This window comes from Lonchura striata, chromosome 2, assembly GCF_050655825.1.
Source record: "Lonchura striata isolate lonStrDom1 chromosome 2, ASM5065582v1, whole genome shotgun sequence".
In the NCBI taxonomy this organism is placed as follows: domain Eukaryota; kingdom Metazoa; phylum Chordata; class Aves; order Passeriformes; family Estrildidae; genus Lonchura; species Lonchura striata.
Genome location: NC_140704.1, coordinates 35415558 through 35441582, shown reverse-complemented (window position 1 = coordinate 35441582; position 26025 = coordinate 35415558). Strand labels below are relative to the sequence as shown.

The 26025-nt window shown below is 41.1% G+C and overlaps 1 long non-coding RNA gene across 1 annotated transcript in view; it reads left to right on the top strand.

Moving 5' to 3' along the window:
* Positions 1-25464, top strand: part of LOC110474619 (uncharacterized) — a 118792-nt gene extending 93328 nt beyond the window's left edge. The window contains exons 5-8 of the long non-coding RNA XR_002466104.2: positions 3066-3124; positions 3218-3281; positions 14977-15038; positions 15113-25464. This is a non-coding gene — a long non-coding RNA (uncharacterized LOC110474619). The remainder of the gene's footprint in view (positions 1-3065; positions 3125-3217; positions 3282-14976; positions 15039-15112) is intronic.
* Positions 25465-26025: the final 561 nt, after the last annotated feature.

Genomic DNA, 26025 nt, shown 5'->3' with positions numbered 1-26025 from the left:
TACAACTACCCCTCACACTTTTAAAACTCACCCTTATATTGTTAACCCTTCAAAGCAGCTTGCACTGAATATCTTTGTTTCACTTGTTCACTGAGTGGACTCAGGATTCTGGCACAATGAAAACTCCTTACTGACCTTCTGGGAATGCAATTTATTTTTGAGAAGACACCATGAAGATGGACATGTAAAAGAATTTTGTGACTGGAATAGTCCTGTAATGCATGGCAGGAATGTGATTTCTTACCTGGCTGTAGTGGAAATAAGCTGCATGCAAACACTAAATTTTCCTTTTTATTTTTTTTTAATGCTGAAGGGGAATTTTTGTATAGTCAGTTTCTATAGATAATGTTTTATAATGCTCCCTTTTCCTCACTTGATTTTTCTGCAGGTAGACACATGCACAAAACCAAAACAGGAAAACATTACAAATTGGTTATTGCAAGATGACAGCTTTATCTCTTGTTGGCTTCTTGTAATCATGTGAAAGTCATCTTGTTGAGAAAGCACATACATCCAGCCACACCTTGCAATTTGCATAATCACATGTTAGAGTCTTCATGCTTTTCCCCCCGTCTTATACTGCTTTCCTCAGCATTTGCACCCTGATGAGGACATACACTGACTGCTGGACTATCTCAGACCTCACAGGCCCTTTCAGTCTGGGGGTTGAAGCCCACCTGCAGCAGCACCATGCACTGACAGCACTGCCCCCAGCCTCTCCTGGAGCCCTCACCTCCATAGCATCTGCCAGGTCTACATGTGTTTGTATCTTTGCTGCCAAAACCCTTCCAAGCATGGGTCACTTCCATTCCTGACTCACAGTTAGTGTTTGCTGATCTGGAGTTATTAGTGGACACTGTGTTAGCCCTGAAGGCTGCTGGATACACACCAAGGGTGAAACCCCGCTGGGTTGTTCAAGTAGTCAACTGCACCCAGAGGAAGATATTGAGAGAATACAGTAGAGGATAACTGTACTCCTCTTTTCCTCCCCAAAGAAGCCCTCTAGTTCTCTTAGATTTCAGAGAAGTGGCATAGAGTAAGACAGATGGCTTGGTAAAAAGCCTGGGACAATGCTTAAAAATGCCAGTGGAGATGCAGGGGAAAGCACTGTGCCTTTCACTGTCTTCAGGGATTTCTACACAACAGATCTGTTGAGGAAAAGGCAGAGAACTGCCTGCAAGTTTTTTGTGACCATTCCCATTCAAGGAGACAAGAGAGATGCAAGTTTTACAGGAATACCTGAGTGTGCATTCCAGTTTGCTGAGTTTTATTGTTGCTGCTGTGCTAAGCATCCAAATCTCACCCAAAAAGGGGCATTTTTTTCATGACTGTCAAAAGCCTTAAACCCCACTTAAGCATTGAAGCAAACAGATTGATAAGATGCAGTCCCTGAAGATTCTTCCCAGTGCCTGAAACTAAGGATATAATAAAGTAAAACTGGAATTAGAATACAAGTGCTTTTTCTTTAGAATGTCATGAAATCCTACAGTGCTGGCCCTGCCTAGTTTGCCTCTATGCATTCAATGTTAAACATTAGCAAATTATTTCAATGCTGAGTAGGAACAAAATATGAGGTATCCTTGTACAAAGTTGTAGGCAGTGTCTGTACTACAACTGTTTGTGATAGAGGTAGATCAGATATAAATAGGGTAAGGAAAGAGTTATAAAGCATAAGCAATGAGATTCACTGGTATGATGGCAAAAATTCAGATGTTTGCTTCACAGGTGCTCCTCCCATCTTTTCTGAAGGGTTGAATTAGACGGAAAACAGATAAACAGATGGGTTACACTATGCAATGTTGATGTGGCTCAAAAGTCATCAGCTTAAAGAATATATCCCTTTGATACCTGCATTTTCCTTTTCCTCTCTTCCAAGTGTTTTATCTCTTCTTCTTGTCAAAACAAAACACCAAAACCCTGAGTATTAAGGGTCACTCCACTCTCCTAAAAGAAATCTTTTACCATCTCCATCACTATCTAAAAACTATTGCACAGCCATTAGTAGCAGAAAAAATCCCATCAGGTGGTAAGAAAAAAGGAGGAATTGTTTAACTGAAAGCTCAGCTCATAGTTCTTCCTTCAGCTCCTGACTTGACTTTGACTGCTCTATCTTCCTCAGATATTGAAGGAATTTGTAGTGGTGGTTGTTGATGATATGAGAAGCAGCTCACTCCAGCCTGACTGGAGAGCGTCATGCCCAATCCATACACAAGTCTGCAGTCAAGCAGCCATCTGGACTGCACTCCCACCCTGGCACCTGAGAAACACCCCAAAATCCTGACTCTTTGCATTATATCTCAGTGTCTAGCAAGTCTGCCCACAGGAGAGGGAAGCCTGCAATGTTTCAGGCATTCACAACCATCCTTTGTTGGATTGGGGCCCAGTGCCAGGATTTGTGCTATCTTCTGTTGGCATGGACCAATATTGGAATCCAACCCTTGATATTTAATTAAGAACAGTATTTGGAGCATCTGTTTGCAAAAGCAGTCAGAGTGTATTCAGATAATGAGCACTTCGCAGCATGTTGTGAGGCCATGCATTTTGTTATTTAGAGCTTTCTTGGAACTGAATTCCCTGCAAATATACAAAGGATGAATTAGAAATAGAGTCTAAATGTTCTTTCTTCTTCTGACCCCCAACACAGTAATGACTGTATGGAAATGGACAGAATTACACTGAGAAAATGTCTTGTGAGCCATCTGATAAACCTAAAATTAGAGCACTTTTTAGTCTAAAAAAATGGCTCAGGAAGTCAAATCACTTAAGCTGAACAGAAAAGCATAGAAGGAAGGATGCCAGAGCAGTAAGAAACAAAAAAACATAGCTTGAATTATCCTTCCTTATTCATTATTATAGCTTTGATTTGATGGTTTTTTTTTTCTGAGAAGTAAGTGATTCTTCAAACTACAAGAACATAATTACTGATTTACTCATTGAATATAATGTTTTACACTATAGAAGTTCTATAGAAGTGAAATGAGAGTTGTTTCAAAGTACAGCACATTAAACTCACACACTGTAGAATAATATAAATGGTCTCAGCTACATTTTGTTTCTGATTCCAGCTTTTGCTGAGCAACAGAACCTGATGGACTGTCATTAACTCAAGAATCTAAAACCACTGGTTAGTAGATGAATAAACCCTGCTTACTCCCTTAAACAGCTATTAGTGGATGCACTTTGACATCTGACTTTGATTGTTACACTCTTTCTTTAGGAAATTGTGATGAGGACCTTTTTCTTGTGCTACAATGAACAGAAATAAGGATCTGATGAATAAGGTAAAAAAATATTGAGAGACGAGATGTAAAGACATTAAATGCTTTCAGACAGGACTTTCAAGAGGAGGGTGTGATCATAAACATTTTTGTTAATGATAAAGGACAACCCATGATGGGAGTTTAATGGGCTTCATAATGCATTTTATCAGATGTTTTTATGTTCCAAGCTGGTCTCTTCCACAAGGCTGGCAAGCTTTTTCAACATGCTGAGGGAAGTCCAATCTGCAAAGACCAACCACTTACAAAAAATGAGTGTTGATGAGGTGCAGAAATAAAAAAATGCAGGAAGACAGGATATGACTCCAGCTGCCTGGGTGGAGGGAGGGGAAGCCATTATCCAAATACAGCTCATTACAAGAGATAGAATGGAAGCAAAGGGCCAGACCTCTTGAAGAAGACAGGGAGGTATCTGCAGGCAGGAGAGTATGGGGGCAAGTTTTTGGGAGCACTGAGAAAGGTTCTTTATGCACTGATGTCTAAGCACCACCTGAGTGCCTGTTCTCTGCAAGGATTGCATGCAGGGACAGCAAGGAGCTGCTTGGGTGGCTGCATTGCATCCTCAGCCTCCCCTGGGAACAGGGGGAAGGCTGATAAACTACGGCAGTAGCCTTTCTTTCTATCAATAAATTACAGGCTGGGGTGTGGCACTTAAAGTGCTCTGTAGGAAGGATGATGAGAGATCTTTATTATTCAATTCTATGGAAATGCACAGAGCAGTTTTGATATTTAAACTGGCATACATTCATGGCATACATTTCATAAGAAATTGAACTCCCATCAAGAGTGGCAGACTACTTCTCTTCAAGGAAAACAAGATGAGAATTCAGATAAAGTAGCTTGTTTTTGGAGTTCAGGAATCAGCAACATGTAGAGCAGCTCTTCCTAGGCCCAGATTTCATTTGAGGTTCTTGTTTGCCTGTATGTGAGAGACCAAAGAAAGCACCAGATCAGTATATCCATATGCAGGCATTCCCATTTGCATGCCACTCGTCTATATTAATGGTTTAATGCAGGAGAAACATTCCCTTGCACATAAGGAATTATTTTCTACAATAACATAGGTATCTGGGAAATATGCCTTCATACTCTCATCTCCTCTGCAGGAGGAAAGCTGTATTTACTATCAAAGTTAAACTGCTTCTTCTTCAAACAAATCATCATCTGTGCTAAAAATTAACTTCAGTATGATGCAATGTCAGTATTAAACCTTTTTATTACTATTAAAGTTATTTGCTTACCATTCATAATTTACTTACATGGACAATTAAACTATATCTGGTATTAATTTGTTTCCAATTGGTTTCATTTCATGATGTGACTAGCATAACAGCATGTTATTTAAGGGTACACATTATGAAATAATAGAAAGAAAGTTCATACATTATTTAAAGATTTGCAAAAAATAACTCTCTTAATGTAATTTTTTTTTTTTTTTTTTTTTCTGCATAAGCAAGCATCTCAGTGACTGTTTAGGCTATAGAAATGAAACTACTGCTGGACATCTAGCCTCTAACCTTTGAAACATTGAAATAAAACAGATAGTTCCTGATGATAGGGTTCTTGATAACTCCCAAATTTCTTGAGCTAGACCACACCACTGTTTTACAATTAAGAAATTATATAAAATTATGGATGCAGTGTTTCAGTCCTCAGAAAACTTCTATTCTCATGTGCTCATGCGTCCCATGAATAACGTGGTTTTGATAGAGATATTACTGCTGGTGGACAATATAACTATAAAAAAGCTTTCTAATCTGATAAATCTCAGAATCACATCAATGAGGGCTGGAAACGACTCCAAGAGCTCATCTAGTTCATCCTTTTGCCTTGTGGCAGAGCCAGCCAGACCTTTTCCACGTGCAGCAGATGTTATTAAGACCACTTTCTGGCCTCCTCGTCCTATCTCCCAGCCTTTACAGTTAAACTCTTTTTCTCCTAACATGTAACTTAAGTCTCCCTTGTTGCATTTGAAACTCTTTAGGTCTCATCCTCTCCATAGGGAATATTCTGATAAATAGTACTTCATTCCACTTTTCCAATGACTTATACATTTCAAGAGGCATGACATTCCCTCTCTAATTCTTCTCCTTGAGTGACAAGATAATTCCAATTCTTTTAACCTCTGCTTATAAAGCACAGTGTCTGATAACAGAGAGTTATATGTTGCTCTCATCCACCAGATCCATCCTCTCCTCAGCCTGTTCTCCCACCATGCAAGAGTAAGTTTGACTTTTTTGTTAAATTCACAAGATATTTTAATTAGAAATGGTGGATGTAAATTAGTTAATGGTAATTCTTGTGATATGTAAACAATGTAAAGGATGAAATAGATGTGATTATATGCAAAAGACCTCTATTTTTGTTTGACTTTATAGGGAACCTACTCCTTGCTGTCCAGTTTTTACCATTTGCACAGAAAGAATATGTTGCTACTTCAGTACTTGAATTCCTGGAGTTTCTGATGACTGTAAATTTTTGTTTTCTCTCCTTTCATCAGGGCTGATAGTGCTATCATCTTCCAAGGGTAATATCCCAGTGAAGATCTGCTGAAACAGATCTGTATACTCATAACCTATTTAAATTTATAATTCTTCTGTCAAAAATATTTTATCTCATTCACAAAAACTGAGATGAGAAGTAAGATATTTAAGATAAACTAGCCTGTTATATACTTGTTTTAGAGAGGTTTCCCATGTGTATTCTCTTAGAATCAATCATAGGATCCCCTAGGTTGGTTTTTCTGTATTGCATCCTACTGCAGGCATTTAGTGTAAGAGAAAAGCAGACAATTTTTTTCAGTAGATGTCTAAAAATAAAATTTAGGTCCTTGTGTTAAAAGATTCTGAATCTTTCTGAAACATCTTAGAAGTGTTAACCTAGTGGGATATTTCCAAGTACTGAGCTGCCTAATTTCATGAGAATCAAGAGGAGCTTGGTAGCTCAATACTTAGGCATTTTGGAAAGTCTCTTTAGCACCTGTCAGTAGTCAGGGCAGATGTCCAGTGCCATTCTTTGAGGAATTGTTTTGGTTCAGCTCAGTGAGATGAAAGTACAAAGGACCAAAAGATTTTTCTTAATAATTTCTTATGCCTTGAAGGAGCATTTGGCCCAGAACTGCTTTTTTTCTTTTTTTCTAGAACTCAGCAATACACTATAGCTTACTTTGCAAATTTCAGAGAATTACTAAAAAATTCATAACCTAGAAACATAAAAATGTAAACAGTAATGCTGGATGCTACACTCTGCATGAAAATAACTGATGCCAGTTCTAATGTATAATGCTAATCAACATAACTAGATTTGTAGACACTAAAATGATATCTTTGTCTTTGTTCCAACATGGGAAAATGAAACTACAAGAGGCAAAAAACATCTCACAGCAGAAAACAAACTCAGTGTTGAAATCGGTCAGTAGTGCTTTCCACAGTCACTTGCTTAATTGTTTCTTGCTTTCCTTGTGCTGCTGCCAAGAACAAAGGTCATATTTAATGACTGCCTAAATAATTTGCAATATTTTTTAGACTGGCCTAGAGGTGGCTGCTATGGAACCTTTCATACTTGGTAGGAAAGTCTCATATAGATTACCCAGTTAAAGAAACATTATCCTTCTAAACTGATTCAAATCTCTTCACATCCTCCAAAATACAGTTTTGTTTTTCTTTTCTGTTTCATGTCAAATACTGTAGTGACAGCTCAAACAAGACAACAGTGTTTTTTCAAGATTATAGAGCACTCAGGACATCCACATCACCTTTGAAGTAAATTTTTGAAGCCATAATCCTCTGCGAAACAAAAAAGTATATGTGTCATCATAGCATCATTTTAATGACATGACCTTAACCAGGAGTCAGAGACAAGAGCAAAAGCTGAGGACCTAATTCTTCTCTGTCTTGTCCTTCAAGTAGAAAATGGCACGGCTCCATCACTTAGAAGTAGTGGTTTACTGTCTCTGGTCTAGAAAGTGAAATCCAATACAATCTCTTTTTTTTTAATGACAGTACACTCTTGGTATTTACACACCCTTGTCTTCTTGCTTTATTATAGGCCAGTAGCTGGGCAGTAAACAAAAGTAAGGTATGTTGCAACAAATCATTCATGGTGAAGTGAAAACAGAAGCAATAATAGAAGAAAATGGAAGATTAATTTCATAATATTAAGGACAGTTTGAGACAGACTGTTAGGTTCCCAAGACTGGGGCACATGTGCCATGTTGAAGAGAGTTGGCAGTGGAAAGCATTGGGGCTCAAGACAATGAGTTTCATTCCATCTGAGGGACCTACATCCTATTACAAAAGTGACCCTTACTTTTTGTATTTTCAAAAACATCTCAGTAGGACAGAGGGTGATCACAGAGGCAATGCCAAAAACTTCATTACACGGATACTAAAGCAGTTCAGAGTTTCCTTCTGTTCTCTTCTCCCATCAGTAAAGGTGTTCCTGCCCCAGAGAATAAATAGTAATCCCACATTTTTAAATGTTTCTTTGAAAACTGATCATTGAAAACACAGATTAATTACTTAAATCTGTCTTGATTAAAATACAGTGTATAATGTTTAGTTTTCAACACTGCTGATGTCTGCCCTTGCTGTCATTTAAGTCCATAGCTGTTGCAGATGATAGATAAATATGATTGTTCATAAATAATACATTAGGATGAGAACAGTTCTCCCAGCTAGCCAGATGACACCCCTGCCCTCGGATGAGTCCTGGGGTGAAATGGACTGTTCCATCCCACCCCCCAAAAGATGTATGGCTCATCCCACACCTCTGTACCTTCCCCTAAAACATTAGTGTCTGTAACCCCATTGGCCCATGCCTTATCCCAACCCACCTAGAAGCCCCTGATAAGGGGGCTCTGAGGGGCCACGTGCCCTCTTGGAACCTCTCCCCCCCTCTTGGAACTTCCTCCCCTCTTGGAGCTTCCCCTCTCCTAGACCTTCCTTTGTCTCCCCCACCCTCTCGGGCTGGCCACGTGCTGTGCCTGGGAGCACGAGGCAGAACCTTCCTGCACCCCCAATAAACCTCCTTCCCCAAGAGCAAACTTCAGAGATCTCTGACTCCATCCACCCACACCGTGCTGGAGCGTGGTATTCCCACACATAGCATCACAACACCAAAGAATCACAGAATTATAGAATATGATGTGTTGGAAGAGACCCATCAGGATCATTGTGTCCAACTCCTGGCCCTGCACAGGACACCCCAAGAATCATACCATGTGCCTGAGAGTGCTGTCCAAATGCTTCTTGAACTCTGTCTGGCTTAGTGCTGTGGCCACTTCTGTGGGGAGCTGTTCCAGTGTCCAGTCACCTGCTGGGTGAAGAACCTTTACCTGGTATCCAACCCAAACCTCCCTGACTCTGCTTCATGCCATTTCCTCAAGTCCTGTTACTGGTCATGAGAGTGAAGAGATCAGTGCCTGCCCCTCCTCTTTCCCATTGTGAGGATGCTGAAGACCACAGTGAGCTCTCCCCTCATTCTCTTCTTCTCCAGGCCAAACAGACCAAGTGATCTCATAAGGCCTCCCCATCCACTGATCCTGATGGGTCCCTTCCAAAACTGCATATTCCATGATTGTGTGATTTACCATCCTTGTGGCCCTCCTTTGGATGCTTTCTAATAGTTTAATGTCTTTTTTGTGTTGTGGCACCCAAAATTGTCCCCAGCACTCGAGGTGAGGCTACCTCAGTGCAGAGCACAGCAGGACAATCCCCTCTCTTGCCCAGCTGGCAATGCTGTGCCTCATGCACCGAGGACACTGTTGGCTCTCCTGGCTGCCAGGGCACTGCTGATTCATGTTCAACTTGCCATCAACCATAACCCACAGTTCCCTTTCCACAGTGCTTCTCTCAGACCTCTTTTTCCTTGATCTATACACACAGCCAGGATTGTCCTGTCCCAGGTGCCAAATCCTGCACTTTCCCTTGCTGAACTTCATTTCATTGGTGATTTCCCAGTTCTAATTATTTGTCAAGGTCTCTCTGCAGGGCTGCTCTGCCTTTGAGGGAGTCTACAGCTTCTCCCAATTTAGTGTCATTGGCAAACTTTGGGTCCTGTGTCCAAGTCGTTAATGCAGATGTTGAAGAGAAATGAGTGGAGGATGGTCCTGGTTTAGGGCAAATTTGGGAGAAAACTTTGTTTTCAGTCTAGAGCAGGGCTGATCAGTTCCAAGAAAAAGAAAAATCACAGTCCAGGGAACTTCTCTGCCTCAGCTAGCTAAAAAAAACTACCTAAAAGCAAAGGAGAGCTCTCTCACACTGTCTGTGCTGCAGAAAACAAAGTCCAGGAGAGAGAATGCAGGGTAGCAAGTGCAGTTTCTGAAAACAGTTTCTGGGTTTTCTATCTCCCCTTCACTCTCAGAACAGTCCTAAAGGTGTAGAATTTAATATCCAGCATAAATAGAACAGATGGCTGGGGATACTAGCATTATAAAGTCACTTCAGGACAAGGATGGAGTCCTGGGGAACTCCCCTGGGGACAGGACGCCGGTCTAATGTCACCCCATTCCCTATAACGCTTTGTGCCCAACCCATGAACCAGTTACTCACCCATTGCATAACACTGTTATCCAGCTGTGTGCTGGACATTTTGTCCAGAAGGATACTGTGAGAGACAGTTTCAAAAGCTTTGCTGAAATCCAAAAAGATTACATCTACTGGTTTATGAGGTAATCCAAGTGGAAAGGCGCCTCTGGAGGGCTCCTGTCCTCAGGGCTCTAAACAGTCAGGTTCTTTAAAACCTCCAAGGACACAGACTGTACAACCTCTCTGGTCAACACTTTCCCATGCTCAATTTGCCTCATGGTGTTTCTTTATATCCAGTCAGAGCATCTCCTCTTTCGAGCTACACCTGTTTTTTCACATGCCCTTGCCATGCACCACCATGAAAACCCTGGTTTTGTGTCCTCAAAAACCTCCTTATAGGCACTGGAATTAAATGATGTGCAAAAGCAGAAGTAAATGCTAATTAGGCTACAATTTGTCAACAGTAAGATGAAACCTTTGTATCCATGTCTCACATTTCCTATCCTTGATCCTCACTGAGCATTAGCTCCCTATCCTTCCCCAGCGTGCTGATCCAGCAAGGTGTGACAAACAACTGCAAGGACACCTGTGGAGCTGGAGGACCACTGACTTAAGACAAGCTTTGGTATGCATAAACAGCCTCTCAGAAACATGAGTGGTGACACTGTAACATCTTCATCTTCAGTGTCATTCTTGGCTTGGAGCTAGGATTAACCATCCATTATCTCTCAGTCACAAAATCTGGAAACCAAGCTTGAATTTACGTTTTAAATGCAAACTGATGCTGTGAAATCATTCCTTGGCCCAGGACTATGTGCTGTTAACACATTAACCAATGTGAGAATTGGTAACACTGCATCTATACCTAGGCATGTGCTTTCAGACCTTGCCAGACAGAGGGAAGAGAGAACAGCTAAGCCTTGCATATGCTTCGTTTACCTCAACAAGACCATAAACCAGCAAATTGTTACACTAACCTTAACTTGCACATCGAGACATTCCATTGAAATTATACACTGTAGGCTTGTGATTAGCTATCAACAGATTGTCACTTAAATGTCATCCTTCACGGGTTATTTAAGATGAAATAAATTTAGCTAAGAACGAAGCCACACTAAGTCCAGCTTGTAGAAATTTGCTGTCCTCTTATCTCCGAGCCACACTCATTTTTAGTAGTGTGTAATGACATGGTTAAAACTTACCCATATTTTGTATGATGGATGTTAATATTTATTTAATTAGTAATTTGTACCAACAGTAAAAATATCCACAATTACTTTTATTAAGCCCAAACTGGAAGGCTGCCTTTCATTCCTAAGGGAACAGGCAAACTACCAGATCATGGAAATTAGGAAGAAAGTGATTTCCTGACTGCATTCCACTTTTGTTCATTATTAATTCATTTTTCATCCTCAAAAAGCATGACAAGAAATCCAAGTGCAAGAGGAAGGCATGGTGGGGAGAGAGAGAAACTGTCAGTGCAGGAACTTGAACTTACAAACACTAGTCTGGCATTTCCTGACACACATCCATAAACTGTACTGGTTATAAATAGCATGAATCCTCAATTCAGGATTTGAAGTTTTGCTTATAGGGGGCTCTTTTGAGGCTTGTTATACTGTTTCCAGCAATGTCCAGTCTGCCAAGGAATGGCTTGCCCATTTCACATTTTTTCTCTTGAGTATTGCCAAATTCCAGGTTCTTCTCACCCACGGCAGAACACGTGTTTCTAGTTCAAGGGGCAGTATTATTTCAGAAAAAAAACCCAAAATTGTGGTTAACACGTGGTGACAGCAGAGAGTAGCAAGGAAGGAATGATTAAATCAATACTCAAGCCCTTTCAAGGAGCATAAAGTATGGGCAAATTCCACAGAACTGTTGAGTTTTCCACGTGCCCATGTGTATACTTCTGCACTCGTTATGTGTATCTTTGCAAGTCCAGGTGTGAGTATGAGTTTTTCCTGAGGGCATTTTATCCTATGGTGTGTGTGTGTGTGCATGTGTGTGTGTATATGAATGCTTCTAATGAGCAGTTCAGACCACAGACAGGAACCAGATGATCCTCACAAATGCAGGAGCCATGTAACACTTCTTAGCTGTTGCTGCTTAGTCTGCTCCCCAAGCCTAGGCTGCAACTGCTCTTATAATATCTAATGCCAGCTCAGGGCTGAGGATGGGATGCTGAAGCCAACAGTGAAATACAGAGAGAAGGGTGTGCCTTGTTATGTTGGGGTGTCATGTCCTTGCTCCTCTTTTGCTAGAGTACAGAGAAGTCAAAGTAATGTAGAACCAGTTAAGCAAATAACAACTGTGTTTAATATTTTCATAATTTTCCTTGGAGAAAAAATAAGTATTAGTTATCTGAGCATTGTCAGCACTGTGTCAGTGTCAGGAGACTTAATTTTGGAAATTACTTTGTTACTTTGTGTTACATCTGCACAGCCTAAAGATCAAGTATCATAGCACGTCTCTGGGCTCTGACTCAAGGAAAGGCACAGTAAGTGTTAGGAAACATGAGAAGATTAGTATTTCTGCCTCATTTTGGGACCTGTGAAACTTCATTTTCAAATGACAGGCTGCAAATGGTTTAGGAACTGCTTCATGAACTCCTCTGCAGCCTGTGGAGCAGGGGCAGAGTAGGTGACTCCTGTGAGCTGAAGGACCTCCCCACCATAGGCTGCCTTTGCTCTTCAACCAGTGCCCTGGGAAGTTAGGGAGGAACATTAGCATGGATTTTCAGGCACACCAAGGAACGAAGTCTATCCCCAGAAAAGCTGCCAGCCAATAACTACAACAGTAATTCTAAGCACACCTCACCCATCATGGATTTAGAGTCATTAGTGAGATGTCCCTTCAACTGCAGATGAGAGGATGGGAGAACATGACAGCATATTATTGTTTTATAAGCAATAATCTAAGCAAAAGGTTAACATTTGAGGTTTTCACTGCTTTTATAAAAATACCGTGGACTGCAATTGTCATGGTCCACCATGTGATGACAGAATTGAAGGCAGATGCACTTGCAGCAACAATGATTTCAAAGCTGTTTCCCTGAGACTGTAGTATTTGTAGTAAGTGTGCATGAAGAAGGGATGAAGCGCTGTTGAAACACAGCAGTGCTGGAACCATAATGGTGGTGATAGGATTTAATGTGGGGAAAAAAATAGTAAGGCAGTAGTTTCCACTGATGCAAGAAGTAATAGCCTAATAATGTAGACTGTTCAGCCTTGTATTGCCATTTCTTTTATCCTGACTAGTCATGTGTGGAAGCTATTACTCCTGATGAATCCATATTCCTGTCTGTGTCTTCTCATGATCTGTATTAACTACTCCCACCACACCCTAAAAGTGTCCTCAGAGGGAATTTATAGTGGCCTTAATGCTGTTGTTCACACAGGCTGATTGGTACCTTGGCCTGTGCTGTATTGCAGAGATGATTATAACATTGCCAGGCTGTAAAGACAAAGGGGAGGGGATGTAGACATTTTAACATGTAGACTTTGAACTTGTTGCCTGAGAAGAAGAGTTATCCTTGCCACAGTAGGGCTCTGTGAGAGAACACAACAGAGGAAAAGAGAAACCACACGTGACAGGTCCTGCCTGAGCCCAAAGAAATGCCCTGCCAAGGCATCAGTGAGTATTTCTGTCAGAGATCCTATCAGCCCAAAAGAACAAGTGGAGAAAAGATGTTAAGGATCTGTCTTGGGTTTTCTCAGGGGCACTTTGAAATTTTGCTAGCCCACTATGTTTCTAGTGCCTGCTCCTCAGGATGGAGCTTTGCCTTAGAGGGAGACAGGGAGCAAGAAAGGAGGGCAATATAAATATTATTTGCATTAGCCTTGCACCTTCTGGAGATGTGAATACAGGACAAGGAGAAAAGGTAACAAAAAAAACCCCAAAAAACCTAACAAAACCAAACAACAACAACAACAAAAAATCCCAGACTTTCTACAGTTACCTCTTGCTTTCTTTGTGTTCTTAGCAGGTTTAGGTTTGGGGAATATGTTGCATAAACTCCACCATGCAGCAAATTTCAGTATTCTATATGGTCATATGCTACAAAAATTTAGCTGCTGAGTTTGACAGTAGTTTTACAGCACTGTTAGAGGATGGCAAGAACCACAGGCCCATTGCAGTTTCATTAGCATAATTGGCATCTGCACTTATATGGATTCAGCATTACTGAAGCAGTTTCAAAGGGACTGATTATGTGCTGTATTCCTTGGAGCAGAATTTCAGCTGGAGATCCCACTGGGATGGTGCAGACATGAAAAAGAGCCCTAAATTTTATAGTGTTGTGTCAGTATTACTGCAAAGAAAGTATGGTAACTGAAAGAAATTTGTCACACATGGGCAATTACCAGCTTAATGAATTTACATTGTTCTTTTAGATTTATCTTGATCAGTTCTCTTTTATAGCTTCCCTTGATCACCTAATAGGTTTACTCTTTCCCTAGAAACTGAACTTCAATGTTTTCTGTTACTTACATGCAAAATGTAGTCACTGACTTTTGATCTAGAAAATAAGGTGTAGCAGCACTCTAACAGCATCAAAATACCTGTTTCTGCCAGCAGCAGGTCATGCTCAGAGTTTTTTCTTTTCCTTTTTGAAGCAAATGCCCAAACACAACTGCACAGCCAGCAGGGCAAAATCAGCAAGGAGGGTACAACATCATGCACTTCCTTGTCCCCAGGTTTGAGGATACAGACTAGAACAGCCAAAAAAATTCTGACTATGGCAACACCTGCTGAGAGCTCCAACCTGTACTTGGATCTTGCTCAAGTTTCAAGGATGTCCCAGCTACCTTACAGCTCTTACTACAGCTAGTCTTGCACTGCAACATAAAGTTGTCAGGATTCCACACTTCCTTCTTTTTCTTTTTTTACCCTGGATGTGTCAGAAAGTGGGTGTACTCCTCCAGGGTGATTTTGCACTGGAAGGCTGGTGCAAGGATGCTTAAGAGAGTTGACAAACCTGACTTGTACTAATTTTTTTGGAAACCATTTCAGCTGTTAGATAAATATAACACATTTTTTAACCTATCTTTATATATATATACATTATATTTCCTTATATATGGGCTATGTAGATTTGACATAATAAAAACACATGTATTATGCAATAAGGAATAGTGAAATTATGATAAATTATGTTTCTGCTCCTGTTACAGTATGTGTACCTGCAGCTGTGCACAACCTGTGAGACCTGATGGCTGCCAGCTCCCCTGCCCAGGTAGGGACACTGACAACCTACTGAGGAGTTTACAAGGACAGAAGCTAATCCAGTGCTGACTTTGACTTTCACAGGTAGGAACCCAGGTTCTCATTCTGGAGGGCAGCTGTGACATCTTTCTGGGGAAAAGTCTCCAGCACCAGGTCTGTGCCATTCAATTATCCAAGAATTTCAGGGATCTGTCCTCAAGTCTCAGGGCTGAGTGGCTACAGGATCCCATCTAGATTTGTCATGTGCTACAAATGAAGAGAGATATGTTAGTAATGGAGAGGCAGTAGTCTTTTAGATAGTCCTGTGTCTCTTACCATCCCAAGTTAATTTTCCCCTTCCCATACCTTGACCATGCAATTAAATGGTTTGAATACTATGTTTTCAAATTAATCGGTTTGTGTTTTTTACTAAACCCAAAGGGGATTAGAACACTGAGAGTAAATGTTAAATATAATCACAGACCACAGATGCCCTTAAACTATCTTTGACAAAGAGAAGAAAATTGTTTTCTCCATTTTCTTCCATAGACTACTGTGGGAGACTGCAAAAAAAAATCACATATTTATTTTGATATATCATAGATAGTAAACTGTGGGGTGCTGTAAAACACTGTTAAATGCAAATATATTTTGGGAAGGATGATTAGATTTAATAAGAGTCTTTAAAAACAGCACTAAATATGTCACTGGGAATACAAATAGATCAGTTCTGTTATTTTTAAATTAAACTGATATAAGTATTTACATTTATTTTTAATCTTTTTTGCTTTTAGAATAAAGGAACAAAAATCTAGGTTTACATTACAAAAGGGACAGTGAGGATTTCCCTGTTTGCTCTCCAGAGCTTTTTAAGCCTGATATTTTGAATCAATGAGTTCAACAGAAACAGGATAGCCATGGATCACAAATGAGAAACCAGATACATATGGAATTGATGAGATTATTAATATCACTTTCTTGTACATTTCAAAGAAAATCTGTTGTGTCCTGCATAGAAGTGTCTGTTTTGATGGGAACAGTTACCACCTATCCCACAGCTTCTTTACATGGTTTCAGCAGGAAAAAAAATACAGTTTCTATCTACAATAGTCAATTAGAAATCACATTTAACAAGGAACAAAGGGCCCTAGGTCAAGCTGTGAATGCCCAGACACAACCCAGCCTTCTAGCAGGATGTGCTTTCACACGTGCACTTGGCAGCAGCCAGTGGAAGCAGTCCCATGACTCCCACCCCTCTCTCCCAGGCCTGTGTTGTCCTTGACCATACTTAGAAGGATTATTTCTGTGACTGTGCAATGAGCTGGCTTAGTGGACAGGTCTTAGTTAAAGATCATTCAGGAAAAAAAAAAATAGAAAGAAAAAAGTTATTTTTCAGCCTGCCTGCCCAGGTGGCAGAAGCAGGGTCTTGGCAGTGCATCCAGGGATGCTCACATCCCCAGCTGCTTGCAGCATCTCCTGTGAAACCACAGCCTCACTGCAAAATTTCTCTTCTGAAGAATAGGAAAGAGTAAGGGGCATGCTATTAGCTCACTTTGTCCACCCTAGTGTTTCCTGAAATAGAAGAGCACCAATCTGGTTCAGGGGAGCTGGAAGAGGGATTGTGTGATAGTGAAAACAATGGTAGTGCCAGCCCCAAGCATTCAGAAATCCTGAGTTGGGCTGGCAGAAGTCTTAAGGTCTTTAAAAATAAGAAAGGTAGTATTTCTTTTAATTATTGCTGCAGTCTTAACCTTTAGGGTACATGAGATACTGAATGCACATCTTCTTAGACTTTTCAGAGGGACTAGATTGATATAACCACAAACGAAGATGTACATACTGCTCAGAAAATATAACCAGCCTTTTCTTGGTGGCTCTTTATTTACCCATCTTACCTGACACTTACGAATCAGAAAACTGAATCTGACCCTGATAACTTAACCAAAACTTACCAGACTGCTGTGGTGGGCACATGCTGCCTGTGGCTGGCTGTGACTCCTTGCTGGCAGCTCCAGATGAGGTCCCTGAGCTGCAGGCACCCAGTGCTGGTGGGTCCTGGGCCACTGATCTGCTGGTGTGCCACACATCCCATCTGGGGTCACGTCCTGCTCCAAAGCCTGCCAAGTAGGTGGTCCTCTGCACTCTGCTGATTTGATTTTGCAAATCTCCTGAAGATCAAAACCTCCCATGAACCAGTAAAAGTTTCAGATAATGTATATCTCCTCTTGGGTTTATGGGTGATCAGAGAATGTCCATTTGCATTATTTATTATGCAGTTGAGGTGTTTTGACAAAGTTGGAAAATCGGCTATCAGGAGAAGGTTCCAGCTCAGCACTGCTGATGGTCTGAGAGAAATCACAAGTATTATTACACTGGGTGAAAATCTGCAGCTCAGCACATACAGACCTGCCAGTACATACACACAGATCTATACCTTACATTGAGATATGCAGTTTTTACTACTAATTACTACTATAATTTAAGTGTCAGCTTTCTTCTTTCCTCCCTTCTAGTGCCTCCTCACACTGCTTGGCCTCATGCAGACCTGTTCAAAAGCCTGCTAAAAGAAAACAAACACTGATTTCAGGTGGATGAATACATGATTCCCAGCCAAAACCACTTTGTCTTGCACAGTACTTCTGTTTTGCATTGTGAGTCATTACATGTACCTGTGAACAATGGGCTAAGCAGTCACAGCCTGTTTTATGCAGGATCTGGCCACACCAGCGGAGAGGGCATCGCTGTGTTCCCATGGTGGGAAGGCAGTGGTGCAGTGACCTCAGCTCCAAAGATGTAAATGTCTGCACCAGATGTAAGATGAAGGAGTTTGTGCTGGGTTTTTTCATAGGGGAGAAGCAAAGGTATCAGACACTAAAAGAACTTCTGAGCTACATTTTGTTTGTACTTGTTCAGCACAAAGAGAAGCACAATTCTGGCCAGTCCCTACAAGTGAAACTATTAATAATGCCTAACACCAGATACGATCATGCAGTGGAGCTGATCCATTGCCCTTACCAGGTGCAGTGCCAGTTCGGGGTGGCTGGGGAAGGTGCAATGCAGGCTGAGCAACTGGGCTTCCTTTTTGGAGAGAAAAGCTGCCAGAGATTTGTGGATTCAGGACTCTTTTTGTCCTATGGCGCTCTGATGGACATACTATATTCTGGAAGTGTTAAAAGTATAGCCAGATTCATTCACCTCGACTTCACTGGTTTGCCCCCAACGAAAATGTCTCAGACCCCTGAAATCCACCTGGCGCTCAGCAGCTTGTACCTTTGCTGCCGCAGCAACAACCTCTCCATACAAACCCCCAGCAGGAGCCCTCAGAAGCCTCCTCTGCCCCCACCAGGCACTCCTGCCGCCTTGCCACGGCTGTCGGCAGTCGTGCAGCCCTGCCGTGGCAGGGAGTCCGCTGGAAGCCAGCGCAGCCCATCAGCCCATCGCCGCCCGGGCGGCTGCCGCACACGGCTCCGCTCGCCCGGCCGCCGCTCTGCCGGTCCAGCGCCGCCGCCACCCGCCCCAGGCTGCAGGGCGTGATCTCTGCCACAGAAACTGCGCTTTTTCCTACCAAAACGGTGTCTTTGCGGCTAAAAAGGTGCTGTTTTGATGCTTACAGAAAGTTGTGAAAGAAATGAACAGCGGGAAATCTTAGCTGGAACAGTAATGCAAATAGTAATAACACCAATAAAAAGAGAACTTCCACAATCAGCCAAATGTCTGCTCTAAATGACAGCAGTAAGGAAATATATATATTTATATGGGTATAACATAGAGTTATGTGTGGGTGGGTGTGTCTGAGCTATAGTGCAGGGAGGATGCTACTTATCCTTGGATCCAGGGCAGGTCTAACAGTGATTCACATCCTCGATTCATATTTCAGAGGGTAATCAACTTAAAACCAACCATGATGGTAACACAGTTCCACAGTATGACTGCAGGACATAGTTCTCAGAAACATAATAAATAAATTTAATATTATTTTACAGAATTGGAAAACATGCAGTTTAGAAGCATAACTACACAGTGTGTGGAACACTTTCAATACATGCTGACATTCCAGTTCACTTACTATTGGGCATGTGGGCAAATGCAAAGTCTTTCCCTAAATCAACACTGTGTTGCACAGACCAGTCGCCTGTACAGAACCATTGGCAAATATGTTACATGGAACTTTTCCAGTATTTCTGTTAAATTATGCTATTTCCGTGTATGTAAATTTAAATTTAGCAAATTCACCTCATGGCAATGTAGTACTCTACAGTCCGTACTTGAGGGAATATTTGGTGTTAATGTCTTTAGTAAAAGAGCTTTAATTACCTTCATCTCAATGCTGGCTGATGTGCAGGCTATTCTCTCCACTTTTCCAAGAAAAGTATAATACTTTGCTATTTAGAAAATGAAAATACAGGTTATTCAACATGCCCTACAAGAAACTCAGGCTGTGTCAGATAACAAGGGAGAGCAGATCACCAGTACAGATTCTGAACAGAAAACACACCATATCCAGCTTGCTGGAGCTCAGGGCTCAATCTTTGCACCTACTAAAGAAAAAAAAAACAAACCAAAACAAAACAAAAAAACCCACTGATTCCAGCACAGTAGTGGCAGATCCAGCTATCAAAGAGCTGAAACACCTTTCTGATTTCATTTGTTGTGGCATATGTTCTAGGGGAGGGCAGGAGCAACAAGTTATCAAATCCTAATTAATAATAAATTTGAAGGTATTTTAATGCATTTTCTTTGTGCATGTCGACTGTCAGGTCCAAAGCAACTCCAAAATCCATACTAATGAAAAATCTTAGACTAAAATATCCATATATTAGGTTCTCTGACTGCTGCAACTGACACAGTACTAACCCGTACCTGTACGACTCCATTTTGTTTTAATACTTTATACAAATGAAATCCTTTAGCATGAGAATGAAGACAACATCCTGAAAACAGGAATAAAGTTGTCTATTAAGATGCAAACATAAATGCAAACTGTTTGCTTCATTTTCTCTTCTTTGAGTTACAAATTTCTTGCTGTCATGAAAAACCTTTTCATCTTTTCCTGAAATCCATCACTGTGGCACTCGGTTGACAAATGTATTCATCACAGCAGTATTTCCCAGAGATTTCTGTCTTCTGCCTCAAGCACTTTATTCCTTTAGATGATAAAAGCATATTCCTGAGAAGAGTTTACATACATACCTGTGTGGCTGTAGGCTCACGCACATCATCAAAGTATTCAAAAAAATTGCACTTCCAAGAAAAAAATCAGCTTTAAGGACAGATATTCTTTATGACAAAATCTTATTTCCACAATGGCTGCACAGTGATCATACTTCCACTGTGTTTGGACAGTGAAATGCTCTCTGAATGTAGCAATTAAGGAGCATGCAAGTGTCTTTTATGAACTTAAAGGTTTTTTTGGAGGTTCTCAACATGTGACAATGCAGCGACATTACTACATTTGGATGTGCAGTAGCCATTTACATGAGATGGCATTAGGCAACACATTATTACAAGGTAAGAGTATGTGTGTATAACTACTACATTTTGGTTTATATAGCTGTCCGAGAGGAACGAGAGCTGTGAAAATTGACCATCACTGCAAAAACTGTGGTATTGGAAAAATAAGCTTTTCTTCACTTTTCCTTAGAGACACCGTTCCATTTTTAATGGCACCTACTTCTGGAGCGTTGGGTGTGAAAGCGGAACCTGTGAAAGCAGAACCCCAACTTGTCCTCTTTTCTGAGGTCATATTGTGTTACATGTAGCTAATTTTCACAGGTCTCATTTCCAGTGGAATTTTGCTAGTGGAAAAAATGTCTTTTCTCTTGTCCCTCTACCCCCACCCTGGTGACCACTTCAGTGCTTTATAGCCAAATATGTAAACTATTTACTAGAATCACTTTCCCACAATTGAAACCAAACCAGTCCAGAAGCAAAAACCAGAAAATATAGTCAATAAGGGATCTTCATCTCATCAGGAGAGGAAATTTATGTATACAGAAATCCTCTTCTCTAAATAGGCAGCTTGATGCAATATTAGAATTACATCATCCACCATCAGAAAGTAAGGGGTTTGGATGCCCAGAAATTTCTCATTCGGAAGTCAGATCCTCTCTTTTGCTTCTCACATGAAAATCAGCCCTTCCATTTTAATACTTTCACTACTTCCACTTAATACTTTGCTACAGAACTGGTGCAATGCATTTCAACAAAATATCCCTGTGTAGCAGGTGAAACTTCCCAACAAGACTTCTGTGGTGCATAAAGCTTTCAGCTAGCCAATGTGACTGACCAAAACTCACCCCTCTCATTTGGCTTAGGGTGCTTCATGTTGGGTGTTAGTCTTTAAAGAACTGGCCAAGCCAGAAAAAAATAATTTGCAAATCACATCCCACTGGAGTTTCCAGTTATTCAATACTGTCCACTCTGATATACAATGACCCTAAAAAAATCCCAAAACATTTTGAGGCATTTGGTTATTTATATAAACAAAGCAGAGTATTTTGTTGAATAAATTAAAAGTAAGTAAAATATTCCATTTTGTTTATATAAAGAGATATGTAAGAAAATATTATAGTCTATAAGCAATAATTTAAGATAGGTTGATGTGGGACTGTATAAGGGTGCTGATATTCATAGTGTTTTGAGAAGGTGTCATCTTGGGGTGGGCTAATAGCAAAAATATATTGGTTTTTTTCTCTTTCCATGTCTCAGGTAATTTTAAAGATAAAATTTATTTCTTTAATGTTTATTATAGTCATTTTAGCTTCACAGCTACTCAGAACTAAGAGTTTTAAAGATCTCATTCCCAAAAGCATGCAAGTTCATTTCACTATGCTTGGGCAGTTTGGAGACAGTAAAAAAAGAACTCATAAGAAGATTTCAGATAAACTTCTCCTCTGTGTCAGTCCAGAGGACAGGGTCCTTTGTACCTTCCCTATGCCTCTTTGAGACCCTATCCTGATGAAGAGATAAACTTAATTTATGGGGGGAGAAGTTGCATGTCTTTCAAACTAGAAGAAATGTGAACAAGATTTCTAATATGCAATTCCAGATAAAATTGCTACCTTTGTAAAAGCCTCCTTTGTATCCCCTTTTTACCAGTATTACTGTGTATTTTTTACCAGTAATACTGTAAAATAGGCAACATAAGGACACACACCAAACATCTTGCAAACTTCCTGCAACATTTTTCCATTTCTTGCCATTGCTTCCTCATTCTATATATTCTTAATTTTCAATTTTCTCTCACTTCTACTTGATTTTTTCTTAGAAATATGAGACTGATAGGAACTTAGAGCTGTTTTGCTGGCCCCTGTCCCTTGCTGATTGTTCAAAGGACACTCATATTTGCTCTACCCTCCTTTGGATATTAAATTTGTTCCTTGAATAAGGAGGGCACAGGAGTTCTCTCATCTCCTGTCTGCACCAGACAGGTATTAAATTGGTCAAATGAGCTACCATAAGCATAATGGTGCTTTAGAAGTGCCAATCGATGATATTTGATTGATGAAGACATTATGATACTTAATATGTTTCCACTGCAATCAGTAGCTATGAACAGCCAACAATTCAAAATGCAATCTCTGGGATAGAACTACAAAACCTTGACTGGTTTAGATTTTGATGGATAAAATCTGTCACAAAATGTGTAAAAATCTTTATGATGATGCTTCCAGCATACTATTATAAAACGAGTGTGGTTTCCATCTAGCTCCCAGAAGTGCTGATTCAGGGCCATAAAGAGAAATGCATCCCTCTGTAGGAAACTATAACATTTCTATTGATTTCGGACACCTTGTATTCTGTGCAAAAATAAAATTAGCCCTGCTTTAAATTAGGAGTACAGGGCAGTGTTTGGAGGAGATCAGTGGCAATGAGGACTCCTGGATTCTATTCCTAGCCACAGCAGTGACTCATGCCATGACCTTGTGTAAGCCTGTTGACCTCTGTGCCTGTTTACCCACATTGAACAATGAAAAAAGAATGAATACCTACTTCACTGGGGTTGAAGCCCTGAGTCAGAAAGAGCCAAGTATACAGGCATTTCTGGCAAAGTAAATAAATCAAGAGGACGTTTCTGATGAGCTCAAAAATATCTCCAGTATGAGGTTTCTGTGGTGTCTTCAATTTGATCCCGTTATGTATTTCAGTGCAGCACATACAGTCCTATCTTTAAAACACTGGGTAGTGTTACGTGCTGTGGGATAAGTTACAGCATGAAGATTTAATATTAACATTAATGGGAGCTCTGCAGTCAAAGCCTATGGCTCTCTGCTGAAAGTGTGCCCTCAGGAGAGCTAGGCTGCTAATAATTTACAAATAGTCCAATTAAAAAGTGTTGTGGAAATTTCTACCTTCTGCAGACGTATCTTCTGAACTCTATCAGAAATGCTGTGGCTTTCAGCATGTTTGTGTGTCAATACTCAGACTTGTGTGAAATACTCTGTGAATGTTCCTAAGGGACGCTTGGGCAGTTACTCACCCTTTAACAAAACATTTAAAAACACTCATTTCCTTGCAGCACTGTTACATCTAACTTCTGAGCTTTCATTTCTTTTCTGTTTCTGTCACTCTGCAGTCAAATACTGTATTCTGTGGGACGCTAGCAGATCAGACAATACTGGTATTGGTTATATTCTCATTTTTTTAATTTCAGTTCTAATAACCATTTGGGCTGCTTTTCTCAGAATAAGAATTAAGGCAGCAATTTATATTGTGACTTGAGTCAAAATATCCACGTGCAACAGATTGGTATCAGGGAAACAACACTCAGAAAATCCCCCACTTCTGTGTTATCCACCTTCATGTATGCAAACCATCTCAACAACCTCTTGTGCTTAAACTGAAACAGACACATATCTCCAAGATCCATATTTTTACTTCTTCATTTTACCATTTGAACTTTTTCATGCTATATTATCTTGTAACCCAAAGGGGGAAAAAAGCAAAGATCAGTGGTCAGAGATCTGTTGGTTGATGACACATGTAAGTGCAGATGGTGCAGCCAACAGGCCTGTCCTTGGCTGTATCCCGAGTACTGGAATAAGGAGCTGGAAAACCAGTAAATGTAAAGATTTGCCTTTCCCCAGTGAATCAGGACCTGGCTCCACCAGGAGCTGCACCAGGTGCTCCTGAGACAGGTGAGACATTTTCAGGTAGGATAAACTGTCTACATAAATTGCTCAAAATAGCAGGTGAGCTGAAAGTAGATGTTTTTTCTGAATAACTCCATCAACTCACAAGCTTCACAGGGAGAACTTTTATCAGCTTGCAGACGTTCTTTTCTCCTTGAAAAGGAGCAGTCTAATTTGGGGACAGACAAAGGCAATGCTTCCTGATGTCATTTTCTCCTTCACTGACTGCATTGATAAAATTATCTCTAATTTCCACAACCATTGGTCTCTTTACCACATTGTTATCACAGTCCTTAACTGTTTTGCATAGTGCCAAAATCTACCTGTTTCATAGTTTCAATTTACAAAATATTTCTATTCACAAACAAATTAAAACCCAAACAAAACCCCAAACAAACAAACCCCAAAACCATAGGTACACAAATAATAAATTAGAGGGCTCTTTGAAATTAGTTAAAACATTTGCTTATCATAATCAGCATTTCTGGATATATCCAGATGTCAAAAACGTTCATTTAGAAAATGTGTCAATGCTGACTTTTTTTCCTTTGCCTGGTAAAATTGGACTACAGTTCTTAACTGGTTAAAATAAAATAACCCAAACAAACACATTCCATCAGATCACTGGTACTGAAAGCTAACTAAAATACCTGCCTCAGCTAGCACCTATAGAAAACCCTTCTGTTCTCATGCTGCCAGTCTCCAGAAGAACATGTCCATGTGCCAGGCTCCTGATGGAATCCATAAAAAAAGCACGTGAGTGAGGGCAAAACCACACACAGAGAACACACTCATTGCTTTATTAAACATTCGTTTTTCTTAGGTTAATCAAAAAGTCTAAGTAGATTTAACTGTATGTGGAGCATTAAGAAGTCACAGTCTATTCTGAAGCTACAAGAAAATCAAGAAACTTTAAATATTCATAGCAGCATTGTCTGTAGCAGTATGCAATTCCAAAAAATCTCAGTCTCTCGAGTCTGCTGGTTTTTTGGGTTTTTTTTTGAGGGGAAATGAAAATTCAGGAGAAAACAACTCTTCCCAATCATAGTTACCATGCTGGGCTGGCTGGCTGGAGCATTATTATATGGAAGAGCAGCACAGTCTGATTTCAGTGTCCTGTAGGCTGCTTCTCGTTCCTTTCACAAGAGGTTTTTCAAGCCCCACCTACTTCCTACCTATCCTAATATGTCACTTTGTGCTTGATGTACAGCATACAGTAAGCCTGTAAATTATCTGTAAAAATGTCGAATCAGAGCATTGCAGATGACACCTCTGCTGGTCCTCTGCCAAAAGAGGTGAAAATTGAATAAATACATTGCAAAGCCATCTTTCTTTTTCGAGTTAATTGTTTTTTGTATTCTATTTGTACACGTCTGTTCCGTCCGGCGTTTTGGCCGAGCGCCTCTCTGTGTTTCTGTGGCCTGCTGACACCCCCGGCACGAGGCCTCTCCAGCCCTCCTCCTTCCCCTGGATCAGCAGCTCGGAGCTGCCTTTGGTGCCGGAGGCATCCCGCCCCGGGCCAAGCCGCCTGTGCCGGTTCCCCCGTCCCGGGGCTCTTCGCTGGGGGTCGCCGAGCCGCGCCGGGGGCTGCCCCGCTGCCATGTGCCCGGCCCGCGCTACCGCCCCGCGCTACCGCCCCGCGCCGGCCCGCCGCGCCCGGCCCGCCAATAAGCGCCGCCCTTGCTTTACCCCGCCTCCCGGGGGCCAATCAGCACCACCCTTACTCTGTGCCGCCTCCCGAGGGCCAATCAGCGAGGCCCTTGGTGGCGCGGGCGGGCGGGCTCGTTCGGGAAGCGCTCGGGGGCGCGAGCGGCGGGGCGGTGCCGGGAGGGCGGGGCGAGGGGCGGCCCCGCCCCCGCAGGGCCGGGCGCGCGGGCCTGGCGCGGG